This window comes from Furipterus horrens, unplaced genomic scaffold (genome assembly GCF_987537825.1).
Source record: "Furipterus horrens unplaced genomic scaffold, mFurHor1.1.pri manual_scaffold_12, whole genome shotgun sequence".
NCBI classification, from domain to species: Eukaryota; Metazoa; Chordata; class Mammalia; order Chiroptera; family Furipteridae; genus Furipterus; species Furipterus horrens.
The window spans coordinates 73,772,802-73,786,961 of NW_028327182.1; the positions used below are offsets into that span (position 1 = coordinate 73,772,802).

Sequence of the window (14,160 nt, forward strand, 5' to 3'; positions counted from 1 at the left end):
AGAACAGGCAGCAGGTGGGCTAGATTTGCCAATGCCCCAAATTTTAAAATGGGGGGTGATAATAACTTTCCCAAGGCTAAATATTTCTGGATCAAGATCAGGAGGGGAAGTTGATAAAACTGACATGTGACACTGATACCAACTCAAATATTCATTAGCTATAACTATCTATGTATATCTAGAAACATTTGCTCCCTCTCATCTTGATATCCATCCCTCCTAATTCATGGGTTGAAGTGTCTCCTCTCATCCACCTATCTCCTCTGGTACCTCACTCCTTAAATCTTCTCCTGGCTGGTATTTTCAAACTCCCTCTCCATATTGCCTCTCTCTTCATCAGCATACAAATGGCACAAATCTATCCCATCCCCTCAAATAAAAACCCCCTATCTCTTCAGCCATATCCCTTTATATCTACCACTCCATTCATCATCAGCTTCAGGAAAGAGCAAACTGTTATCAACTTTCCCCCACTTCTCAGCATATCCACTTAAAATACCTTTAAAAATACCTGTGTTAAGCCCTGGCTGGTGTGGCTCAGTGAATTGAGCACCAGCCTGCAAACCAAAGGGTCACTGGTTCAATTCCCAGTCAAGACACATGTCTAGGTTGTGGGCTAGGTCCCCAGTTGGGGGCAAGTGAGAAGCAACCACACACCCATGTTTCTCTCCCTCTCTTTCTCCCTCCCTTTCCCTCTCTCTAAAAATAAGAAAATAAAATCATTAAAAAAACAAACAAACATGTTAATTGGATTTTGATCCTGCTACACTTCTACGAGTCTTTGCCAAAATTAAGAGGCACTTCCTCTGTTAACTCACTTAATCCCTCTCTAGCAACGGAAACTGCTTACTGTCATCCCTTCCTTCAAACTTTCTCCCCACTTGGCTTAAGAGACGACACCAGCTTCTACTGCCTGCGGCCTCTCTGGCCTTCAGCCTTCTTCACATGCCACTCCTCCTCTCCCTTCAAGTATCTCCATTCACCAGGTTTCTGCTTTGAACCTCTTCTCTGTCTATGTAATAATTTATGGAATATGGGTTTGAGAGTTATGAACTTACTGCTTTCATTAAAGCCATGTAAGTGAATTATGAACTGATGAAAACAGAATCTATCCCCTTTTCTTCAGACCTGCTCCACCCTCCCAGATTTGCTGAGCCCTCCATGGAACCAGCACCCGCCTGGTTACCCAACCCAGGACACTTACGTTCTCCTCTAGTTCTCTTCTCCTACAACCCGCATTTCCAACTGACAGTCATCTCCTGCCAGTTTTTTGTTGCCAAACAACTCCAGTGAAGACTTCCCCAAGTCATTATGACCTGAGCTCTCAGCAGTGTGGACACTGTTGAGTACCCCCTCAAATGGCAACTCCCCACCCCAGACTGTAGGGACCCAGCACTCCCGCCTCTTTGGGCACTTGCTATCACTAGCACCTAGAGGCTCCTTTTTCATGGGCTGTTGTGTGCTCTGGGATCCAGCCCCTGGTTCTGGTCCAACTGCATAGCTTTAAGTCCCATCTATCCATTTGCCTTCAGTACCCAATCTGAATCTTTAGCCATATGTTTCTCCCGAGCATCAGACCCCCACCTCCAACTACTCACCCACACGTCCACTTCGTTACCAGCAAGTGCACCAGCAGTGGTAGTTTTTGACTGCCTGGCCTTCCTCCACGCCCCGCTTCCTCTGTAACGGAACTCGTCTTCCTTGTAAGGAAGTCATTTTAGTGGCTTTCCCACCAGAAGTAGGGTCCGTCCGGTGAGAGCCCTGCACCCCTCTCGGTGTGCCCATTACACAAAAGTGTCTTGTTCCACAATCACTAAAAACACACCTACTGATTGCTTTTGAAGTGCTTTAGAACCTCCATGCTGGGATGCAAGCAATAGTGAGCAAGACAGTCATAGTCACTGAACATATTTTCCAGCTGCTTCTCCAAATACAAAATAAACAAGAACTAGAAATACTCAAATCACTTTTCTACAAGGCCATATCCTGTTACTGTCATAATGAGCTTTCAATTTCACATGGGAGGGGAAGAAGTTTTAACATATTTATGTTTAACATTTAAAAATCTGACTAAATCATACTACGAAGCTAAATCTGTGAACGTGTGACGTACAGAGAGCTGCCATCTAGAGACCCTAGATCCAAATCACAACAGCTCCATCCCCTACTGGCTGAGTAAACAGGATGAGTTATGTTTGCCTCAGTTTCCCCATCTTTAAAATAAAACTCTTGTGGAATCTTTAAAGATTTAGATCAAATAAAAAGTGCCCAGTTCAAAGGAAATTTTCCAGAAGTATCAGATAAAGCAAACTCAAAACTTAAAAGAAAGCATTTTTCCACTTCTACTAAAATATAATTTTTAAAAAGTTCAAAAATCACCTCATCCTGGAAAAGAACTGGAAAGCAAAAGAAATTCTGGCATGCATTCATTCACTTAAAAAACTGAGTATTGATCAAATAAATTTTAGAGCAGTAATTTTTGCAGAATAGTATGGCCTAATCTCTCTTTAAATAAAACAATGGTTGGTAAAACTCATTTTCCTGGAATAGTACAAAGACTTCCCTCTGCAACACACATCTGAGACAATGCAAAAAAAAAAGAAAAGAAAATCTATGCTCTTTATAACATAGGACCCCATTGCCCAGAGGAGACTTCTACCCACTTTGACGGCCTTTCTGAACTATGCACGTGAGATTCAAAGAACCTTTATGCACCATCCAAATTGCTAGCCTTTTCTAATCCTTTGTTTAGTAGGTTTGCATCCTGTTATTCAATGAAATTCTTTCCTTTAATTATTGAACAAAAATATTCCAACTATCTGCTTAAGGCCTTCCACTGAGTGCTACTGAAAATGGAAATATGAATAAAACATGCAGCTCTCCGTCTGGTGATGGCAATAAGATTGAAACAGAGTGAGTAACAAAAAGTAGTAAATTTATGATAAATGCACCGCTGCTACTCTGGTAATTCAGAGGAAAAGATGCCCTTCAGATGAGAGTGAGGAAATTAGGATGTCTTCTCAGGGCACCTGTAAAGGGGACAGAGCTGTGCTTCCGATCAACCACAAAGTGCCTACCATTTCTCTTGTCTAAAGGCTGGGCACGACTTGATGGGCAGAATGGGGTGGGCAATTTGTGAGTTATGCAACTCCAATGATATCACCCACTTAGCAGCCATTTTAGATTTTACTGTTATAAAATTTTTCTAACCAATAGCAATAAGGCGTCTTGAGGAAAAACGTGGCTTTTTCTAATTTACACAACGTCGCAATATTCACAAGCATTATGGCTGCCTCCTAGGGACTGCAAAAAAATTTGACTGTCTCAGACCCTATGTGAAGGAAAAAACTCCCCTAAAAATCTGTCGCCAAAAAGTAGCCATCACACAGGACCTCCAGTCCAAGTTCACAGTGCCTGGGTGGCCTGGAAAACCTCAAGCTAAATATTTGTTTTAAGGTGGTCCCAGGCTGGTAGAAACTCAAGAAATCTGGCATCAGCAAACAAATCCTCTAGAAGAGCTGACTTTCAATATAGATCTCCGAGAAGCCTCACAGATAAATATTCAAAAACTTCAATATACATTTAAAAGTCACAAATAAACAGGAGCAAGAGCCAGCAGAAACCCCCCCAAAAAACCAGATCAGCCAAGATTTCAGATACTGAAATTATGAAACATAAAATATAAAACAATTATGTTTAAAGAAATAAAAGTAGCAATTGATGAGTATGAAATGAGAAACTATTAAAAATAAGCAATTTTTAAATAAATAGAACTTTTAGAAATAAAAGCATGTAAGATAAGTCACATTTAAAACACAAAGGATATGTTTATTAGCAGACTAGGCACTGGTGGAGAGACATTTTGTGAACCTGAAGATAAAACTGAATAAATTATTGAGAATAAAGCAGAGAAGGACATAAATGGCATATTCATGTGAGTTAAAAAGATGAGAATGTTAGAGATGTCTGACAGATCCAGTTAGATGTCCATGAGAAAAGAAAGGTAATGGGTTATGGGCAATATATGAAGAGATAATGGCTAGGCTGATGAAAAACATCCATTCAAAGATACAGAGGGTCCAATAAATCCAGAACAGATTCATTAAAAGACCTCCACACCTAATATAGCATAGCGATACTACAGAATGCCAAAGACAAAGGGATCTTCAAAGCAGCCAGAATAAAAAGACAGACTACCTACAAAGGAACAACAATCAGCTGATTTCTCAAGAGCTATAATGCAAGTCAAAACCAATGGAATAATATTGTTCATGTGATGAGGAAAAAACACATGTCAATCTGGCATTCATAGAGACTGAGGAAACATCTTAATAAGAAGGGCAAAATAAATACATCATGGAAAGACTATTTCAGACAGAGGAATCAGAAAGTGCAAACGTCTGGAGATGAGCACATGCTTGGGCTATTTAGGAAAGGACAGTATGACAAAGGCAGAGTAAGTGAAGAGGAGTGCTGGTAGATGGGGACAGAGGATACCACAGGAGCAGGTTACATGGGCTTTTAAAGCTGATTTTGAGAACCTGAATTTTTCCACTGGGGAGGTCAATGGAGGGTCCAGTAAGCGACATGGGCTGAGCCCCATATTGCCAGGTGTCCACACATCAGTTAGACGCCTGGTGCAGAGAAGACTCAGGCATCAGTTTTGTGTTCTAACTCGCTGTCATTAAAGCATCTTTGAACCTTGAAATCTTATTCAAAAAGAACAGTGATAGAAGAATTATGGTTAATTATTATCCAACCAACCATACTTTATTAAGATGATTCAAGATAGTAACCACCAAGAAGAGTCATAAGGAATTTCAAAATCAAAGCAAGTCCTATGCTCCACTAGATTTTTATCTGCCATGCTACCTTAGCAGGCTTCAACTCCTTTAACGGAATTTTGGGGCTAAAAAGTAATACATACTACTTACCTTCTAATCTACAAAATAGGTCCTTGGGGTGTGATATTCAGAAGCCAGTATCTGATGGCTAGTTACATTTATTGAATTTGTAACTAGCTTCAAAAATGGTTTTTCTGTTAATCTAAGTAATGGAATCGCTTGTTCAATTCTCATTGATAATACAAAGGGGTTTTTTTTTGTTAGTTTTTGTGTTTGTTTTTTATAATATACATGTCTTTATCATGTATGTTTTCTGCAAGATGGCTCTGGCATTTCAATGTCGAGTTCTCTTTTACTGAAATATACTATATTCTGGGCAAGTTTATCAAGGAATCTCCCAGAAGAGGAGTGTGTAATGGTATTTCTTCTCTCATCATCTTAAGTTCACACTGAAAAGCAGGACTCTACAACCCAGCCCCACTTTGTCTATGTCTTCCACCATTTCCCATCTATAACTCTCAACTCTAAGCAACCCTTTCTTTGCCCCAACTATATCATCATTTTTTACCATGGCTCATTCCTTTGTCCTAGACACTCTACACTCTCTGCATCAACCCAAAACATTAATTTTCATCACCAATTCAAACACTTCCATAAAGCCTTCTGCAAGTAATTGTGTGTTTCTCACAAAGCAGAATGTTTCTCAGGAGCAGACAATTAGTCACAGGAATCCCTCAGAACATGTATCTCTGGACTGGCTTAAAACATTCAAACTGAATCTGCCCAGATCTCATAAATTACCATGAAAGAGTTTGTCATCGAAATCAACCATCAGCTTAAATTCTCATTTTCTGTTTTGCATAAGAGTACAGAACACACACCCTGTTCATCACTGCCTCAATTGTTGGCTAAAGACTAGCAGATCATCCAATTTTGCTTCATATGTTGCCTACAACCTTGTCAGCCCAGACTTCGACCATCAAAGTACATAACCCCCCCACCCAGCAATGCACCTGTAAAGGGAACAAAGCTGTGCTTCCTACCAGCCACAAAGTGCCCACCTTTTCTCTTGTCTGAAGAGATGGCAACAATTTATGGCAAAAGTAATAATGGCTCACATTTATTGGATGCTTATCATATGCTAGACTCTGTCCTAAGTGCTTTCTAGGTAGTAATTCGTTTAATATTCTAACAACTAAAAGGTAGGTACTGTCATTGTCCCTGGCTTATAGCTGGGGAAAATGAGGCACAGTCTCACATCTAGGATGTGGCCAGGCCTTGATCTAAACCTGGTTAATCTGTTGGGCTCTGGAGTTCACATTCTTAACCCCAATTTCATACACACACACACAACTATAAAGAGCCTACTCTACTATCCTATCCATTCTTCCATGGGACCAGAGAAGATAAAAATGTCTGCTCCACAATTTTTTAAAAAGAAGGAAAAAAAAAATAAGAGGGTACAGCACATTTAAGAGTGCAGTCCAGGGGGCTAGACAGGCCTGAGTTATTGTCCCAGCTCTTTTAACTACGTAACCTCAGGCAAATTACTCAAATCTCCCTAAGCCTCAATTTCCTCATCTGTAAATTAGGGATAATTACACCTTCTATCACTGCTGATGAGTGGTAGAGGTCGGATTCAACCCCATAATCTTCCCATAACATTACGGTGCCACATCCTCCAAAAGATTATATTCTTGCGAAACTGTGGGAAATACCAGTGTTTCCCTGCTGCTGGCTGGTTTGGAGGCAACTGTACCTCCAACCAGAACCTCCAGCCCCATTACATCTAAAAACTCTGGTGTTCTGAGTTAATCAGCATGCCATCACACGAGACACACTAGATAACAAAGAAGGCCATCCTCTTCCTCACGAACAGCTCCATCAGTGAAAGGAACGTTCTCTGAGCCACTCACACACAGTCCCCTGGATCAAAGGTGATAGCACTGCAGATGAGAATCTCCAGCACCAGGGGCATCCATGACTCCTTTGCTCAGAACAAACTCTTCTACACAAGCAAAACACCATATTCTTAAATCGAGTATGCACCCCCAAACCTCCTAGAGTGACCTCATTCTATAGAGCTAGGGTCTTTTGGCACACCCACCCTGGAGCTGCAAGGTGCTGGGTGCCTCCTTCCTCATTCCTGGAACTGGGCACAGGCTCTGCTCAGCATATGAAGCTGAGTCACCGCACAGGAAGTACTCCCTGCTATCGTCACCTGCACAGTTCCTCGGTGGAATGCTGCAAAGTCCTTGTATAGGCTCACTCGGCAGCACCAAGTGAAGCTGTGGATAAAATGAAGGTCGAAAATTAAAATGAATACAACTCTCTAGAATCTAAAGAATGTAGCAAACCAGCAATGCCTATGTGAGGGATCTGGTATCATGGCTCATACTTGGAGACTTTTCAAATGTTCTGTAAAATAGTACTACTGTTGCTATATAGTTTGTTTTTTTAAGTAACACAGGCAACGTGTAGTCTGGATTGGAAGAGACATAAGGTCCTTCCTTCCTAATCTATTTCATGATCATCTGGGTTATGCCCCTTATAAAAATAAATGCAACAGACACCCAGAATATTCTGTTATTGTGGGAAGAGGAGGTCATCCCTTTCCATAAGCCCTAAAGGTCAGGTACATCTCTACTCCTAATAGATGTCCTTATGGATCTACTACTGACACACACAGTCACAGATATATCCTGCCTTTCCGTTCCTCAGTAATACATTATATGTGTGAATAGCATCTCCTCTTAAACTGATTTTGATCAAAGAATGTCCTTTCATCCTAGTATTTCAAGATTTGGCAAACAAGGCCATGTTCCATACCCACTATTCCCCTTTCTCATTTTCACTATGCTCTGATTAAGAGGTTAGATAGTTTTATAGTCTCTCTACTGGCAGCTACTCCTTTCCACCTACCATTGAAAGCTGCCGGTCTCTGCATTTTCTCTTGTTCTTTATTGAAATTCATAACTAAAACAATGATGACATAAATTCATGTTTCCAACGCTCTCAATGGTTTTTAAGAATCCAAGATAAAATGTTAAGGTGAGGCCTTTTTTCCTCCTTGTACCCAAGAGAGCAAGATGGGTCACCAGCAGCTCTCCTGGAGACGTCAGAGAAAACTGGGCCAAGGTTCTTGTTCCTGCCACGTCTGCTCAAACCAGAAACATGGCTTCAAGTGTGTCGCCAGCATTTCCGTCAGGACATGAACGATAAAGGGTTCATTAAGTTGGACTAGGCTCACTTTCTTGAATGGGTCATTTAAGACATCTACCTTATCACAGAAACAATGCCAGCTAACTAGCTAGCTCTTTGTACATAAGATAAAATTTCAATTCCAAAAAAAATATTAGGGTGATGTTTTGGTTAAAGGGGTTTGAATCATCCAATCATTGTATGATATCTGGCTAGTTAACAACTGTGTATTAGTAGTAAACAGTATTTCCCCTTCAGGAAAAGCCTCCTATTATTCATCCTTTCCTCTTTTCTGATTGGACACTTTTCAGTCCTGAAGTGAAACAGCCACCAGCCACAAGTGTGCCTACGTGTAGGAAACATATCAGAGAGAGATGATATTGCTCAGTTTCGCTCTGCCAGTAACAGTGCCCAACACTGGTAATAGCTCCTTTGGGCTCCATCACTACCATCCGCTGCGAGTGATGAGTGATGGGGAGACGGCGAGACCACCTGCTGTGGCGTTAGCAGAGCTGTCATCTTCCTCCCTCCAGGAGGCTGCCCTGTGCATCCAGCTGCTCTGAGCCTTCACTCACTCCCAAGAAGAAAATGCCTCTGCCTACAGCTCTCCCCGCCATGGATACCCACAGAGGTCAGAGCTCATGCATTCCCTGCCTACGGTACCAAGCACACCTGTAACCACAGAGGGAAAAAACAGCCTGTGTCACACACACCTGGAAGGAGACAAAAGCACAATGGACAGCAGTCCCCATTATTTGTGGTTGTACTTTCCATGGTTTCAGTTACCTTTAGTCAACTGCAGTCTGAAAGCGTTAAATGGAAAATTCCAGAAAGAGACAATTCATAACTTTCAAATAGATAAAATTTCATTCTGTCCCACTCTGTCCCACCTCGAACATTATCTCTTTGTCCATCATGTCCGCACTGTGCATGCTCCTCACTCATTAGTCACTTACAGCCACCTAGGTCACAGATCCGCTATTGCATTATCACAGTGTTTGTGTTCAAGTGACCCTTATTTTACTTAATAATGGCCCCAAAGCACAAGAGCAGCGATGCTGGCAATTAAGACATGCCAAAGGGAAGCAGTAAAGTGCTTTCCTGAAGTGAAAAGGATGCATGCATAGGGAAAAATACAGTATATACGGAGGTCAATACTATGCGTGGTTTCAGGCATCCACTCCCGCAGATGGGGGGCAGCTACTGCACAGCGTCTTCTGTCCGTGTATCTATTACATTTCTCATCAATCATGATCACTCTGCCTCTACAATGCCACAAATCCCCCAAATGGTTGTGAAACCACTTCCCTGGAACAACATCAACATATTTAAAAATAACCACAGTCCTGAAGATGGATTTTCCCACCTTCCATGACTTAACATCAGGCCTGCACTTACAGTATGTTTTTTATCTCCCACCATGGCTTAAGGATAAAACTATAAAAACCCTGTTTTCTTTGGATAATCATTTTGCTTTTAAACCTCTCCCCCACCCCCTAAAACATCTAAAACAAAAGGTGTTGAAAATCACTTGCTATGACTAAATATACCCAGAGCAAATCATACATTTACAACAACCAATGACTTAACACCCCAGTTTGCCTCTCCTCCTTGGATGGGGTCTTCCTACAATGGGCTCCCTTCCAAACAGCACAGTGTTCATGCTTTCTTGAGCTGGGAACAGACATCCTAGGCGCCACAAAGAAGGCCATACTGACATGCCAGGCACGCATGGCCAAGGATGGCAGTACTTCCTTAAGCTTCAACCTTGGACAAAGAAAGAAGGTATAAAGAATGATTACCAATTGGGGATAGGGGAGAGGAGTTAGGAGAAAGTCTATACTGTATGATACTTAAAGAGACAAATGTATTACCTGAAGAAACCTGGGGAAAATGTCATACTACATTTCTGTTGTGCCCAGTTTCAACTCATCCAGAAGCAATCTTAGGAATGAGAGCTGAGAAGAGCCAAGGAGATAACTGTCTTCTCCTCCCCAGTACTATCATTCTCTCCCCTTGATGTTTGATATGGCCCTGAAATTGCCTTCATATCTGGCTTTGATGAGACTCTGGCAACTTTTTAAAATTTTTATTTATTGATTTTAAAGAGAAAGAGGAAGGAGGAGAGAAAGAGAGAGAAAAACAGCGATTTGTTGTTCCATTTATTGATTCATTTATTGGTTGATTTTTGTACATGCCATGACCAGGAGTATAGGGATGACACTCTAACCAATTGAGCTATCCAGCCAGGTCCAAAGCTCTGGCAATTTTAAAACAAATCCCAATTTGTTTTAAAACAACAGACAAATGCCACTTTCTATAAAAGACCAAAAAGGACACTCTTCTCACAGCAAAGACATTTCCAGTTACCAGCAAAGGGACACCCACACCCTCACAGGGGCCCATGCAATGGCTCAGGATAAGCCCTTGGAAATAAAGTAGTTTTGTTCTCATGACCTCTTACTATTGATATATTCCTCCCAAATGTTCCTCAGACTCACATTTGTGCTGAAAACATTTTTCAAAGCTGTAAATCTAAGAGAGGAATGAAAACATTACTGGTTTTATCAGGTTGCTGGATAAAGAAATGGCATTTTTCACTCAGCTTCAAACTACCCTAATTGATAAACTTGGAATTTATGAAAATAAAGTAAAAATTTATTTGTACAAGTACTCACCACTGATTTGTGTTAGATGCCATGGATCTTTCAGGCTTTTAACATGGTGCTTAAAATAGTTACAAAATAGTTAGCTTGTCTCCTATGATAACAAATACAGAGGAGCCAGAACTCAGAAGGAAGGATCAAGAAAAGGCAACTGTCTCCAAGGTACTCAAGCTATGAGTGGACTTTTGATGAAATCAATGCTCTTATTGAGAGCCTGTGTTGAAATATGCCCGTATAGTGATGACTCACCCACCTCCTCCCAACATCCAGGCTGGAGCGCTGTGGGCCTTCACCGCCATCCTTGCTGACTGGCAGCCCCAGAGCAAAAGCACAGCCCACCCAGCACAGCATTTGGTTCTGCCATCAGAACTGAGGTAGACTGGTCGCATCAGAAGACACGGTCCCTTTCCCCTCTTAACCACCCTAAGGACATTGATTTTCCCCCGATACTTCACATAATATGTAAGCGTGTGGGTTAGTTATGTTTGGGATAATGAATAACTAAAAATGTATGATCCCCTAGATAAAATAGCACATCCTCTACTCATTCAAATTTATTTCAGCTTCCAAGAAGTAACTTCTTAGTCTCATCTCCCTGGATAAGGTGAAGGGCCCACATGTATCTACCCACATATTGATGATGTTCTAGATTCAGCTTCATCTTTCACCTTTCCATTCAAAACTTCCTCATCTTTTTACATTTTCTCAGTGACAGCTTTCCCACGGCAGTCCAGATTTGGCTCATTTAATTCCTTCTGGAGTCATTCCAAATTGTCTGTCTAGTTTAAGTCCAGGTAGCATTCAAGATACTTCCCTTTCCTGTGTAACATGTAAAGTAAGAGGAGGGTATTCTATGCTCATGGAACTCCATCCACATGCTGGAGGAAAAGGGGCAGGATACTCTCTCAGTGTTCTTCCTAAAGCCCCAAAGCCCAACTTACTGGTCTGTTGCAGTCAGACTACAAAACCATCAGTGCTGTAGGGAAATAAAAAGCATCCAATCCACCCATTGCTTCACTTTACAACTAAGTGAACCAAGGCCCAAAGAAATCCGATAGCTTGCCCCAGGCCTATGAAGAAAACCCCATCTCTTCTACTTCTCCCTATTCTAGTTAGCTAGTTTATCCAAGTCATTTACTAACATTTTCTCCTCAACAGACATGATTTCCATACTGCCTGAGTACTTAAAGCATGAAGTGACTTAAGTGTTCCTCCACATGGCCGTGAGGGAAGGGGGTCGGTGCCATGCATGCCCTGTGAACAAGCCTGACTGGAGTATGAACAGGCCAAGAGATCGGAAGTCCAATGTGACCACAAAATGACAATAAGGAAAAAGGTACGTATAACTCAAAAGCAAGTGTCTCTCCCTCAAGGGAGGAACACTTTCAAAAGGCTAAGAAGGTCACTGCTGCTTTGTGAGAGAGAATGTGAAAATCACAGACTATAATAAATCACTATAAATTACACCACAGAGAATGGATTATGAGATTATAGTATCCACACGTTTTCATTATAAAAGTATTAAATATTGGTAAGAATTCAAAAACTTGATAAAGCATATGAAAAAGTATTAACTATATGAATGACCATGAAATTTCCTTCAAGTTAATATTTTCTAAGAAGGAAATATTATTAGTGTACAGATTATAGCTCCTATGAAAATGAAGATAATAAAGTTGAACAAAACTGTAAAAATTCAGATTTTAGGAGAGGCTGGCAGTGCATTAAGAAAGTAAAAACCTGAGCAGCATATATAGTGTCCTTTAACCTTCCCGGGGGAGAGACAACACTGGCTCCAAACTCTGAAACACGGTCATCTACTCAATGGGAAGTAGCTCTGACAAGTACTTTTTCTACTTTTCTTTAAAAAAATGCAAGAAAGAAAGGTAAAATCGCACATACTCTCACCCTTTCTTTTATGTAAAGTAAGAAGTGACTGTTCCTTCCCCCAGCCTTTCAATCCCACCCTCGTCCTGGCAGCCACCTCAGGAATGCAGTTTGGGAACAGATGCTCCTCTGCTTGCTGCTCCACTCACAGATCCCCAGCTCACACATGTGTGCACACACACATGCACACATATACACACATACAGTCACAGACACACATACCCACACATGCGTGCACACAGTACATTTATGCACATTCACATATACACATGCCATGCATGCACACACATACATGTACATACACTCATATACACATACCGCACATATACAGTGCACATACGCATTCACATATACACATGCCATACATGCACGCACCACACACACATACACTCACAATACACATCTACACACACAATGTATACACCCATACATACACACATACACACATGTACACACACTATACATATACACACACACTCATATGCATACATTTTACAAAAATAGACAAACATTCCACATATGAGTCAATTGGCTTTGTCTGACTATATTTCAGAATCTAAAAAACAAATAAGGAACAAGTTGAATTTTTTTAAGTAATAGAAAAATTTCTTAAGTCACTGATCAATTACTTCATGAGCAAACTCAAACCCCAAAATTCTTAGCTATATACTTCTAAACTGCAAATCTATTTAAATAAGAAAATGTTATAAATCACATAGAGTTAGGAATACATACTTGAAAAACCTCCTGAAATACTCTGAAAAATAATTTATGAATTTCTAGTAATCATGCTTTGAGGTCCAGTCACAGGCAGATCCACCTAACACACAGAAGCAAACACAAAGAGGAAGCCAAAGTGGGAAGACATGAATCGTTTTTCGATTCCTCCCCCAAACACTTTTATAAAAAACTGTAGATGGCTATTTCTGACTCTGAAACAGATTCTGCACAAAGCAAGAGACAGAAACAGCATTAATATCAAAACACTCACAGCATATATATGGCATCAATCATATTTATAACATTCCAAAAGTCATCACAAGGCTTCTGAGCAGGCTTCTTAAGAGTCCAGACACATGGATTTTATTCAAAAGTACAGTATTTTAATAATTTGCTATATGGCTTTGAGGAAATAATTTAACTATGTGAAATTTACTTTCATTTCCCCAACAGTAGCTTGAGTAAATTTGCCAATTTGAGCTCTAGTCCAATCCAGTGGCTATGTAACCATGCGGGCAAAAAGAAAAAAGAAAAACTATGTTTCTGAAGCAAACAATTTTCTCTTTGGTTTTATGTATTCCTGCTTAATAAATTTCATTATGAGATGAAAGGCAGTACCATAAACGTCACAGATATCAAAAGCATATGATCACTCTTCTATTTATCAAATCATATAAAAACTGTAACCTTTTCCTTTCAAAACCCATTTCTAATGTAAAATATCAAAGGCCTCTTAGAAGGATGGTAACAGAGCTTTATTCCAGCATGAAAGCCTTCCATGTTGCCCAAATTTACCTGTTGGCTTCATCTTCCATGAGCCTTGCCTGCATGTTCCTTACGGT

At 40.6% G+C, this 14,160-nt stretch overlaps 1 protein-coding gene and 1 pseudogene across 2 annotated transcripts in view; one reads left to right on the forward strand and one right to left on the reverse strand.

The window, feature by feature from the left end:
* CSGALNACT1 (chondroitin sulfate N-acetylgalactosaminyltransferase 1) overlaps positions 1 to 14,160 on the reverse strand; it is a 299,964-nt gene that overhangs the window by 205,776 nt on the left and 80,028 nt on the right. Inside the window, exon 1 of one of the 2 annotated variants that reach the window (XM_090258277.1) lies at positions 1,599 to 1,663. The exons of the other annotated variant lie outside the window; for it this stretch is intronic. The gene's annotated coding sequence lies outside the window, so the exon portion shown is untranslated. Of the gene's footprint in view, positions 1 to 1,598; positions 1,664 to 14,160 lie in introns of those variants that run through there. 2 annotated transcript variants of the gene reach the window in all.
* LOC149996385 (small ribosomal subunit protein uS14 pseudogene) lies at positions 7,934 to 8,088 on the forward strand (annotated as a pseudogene).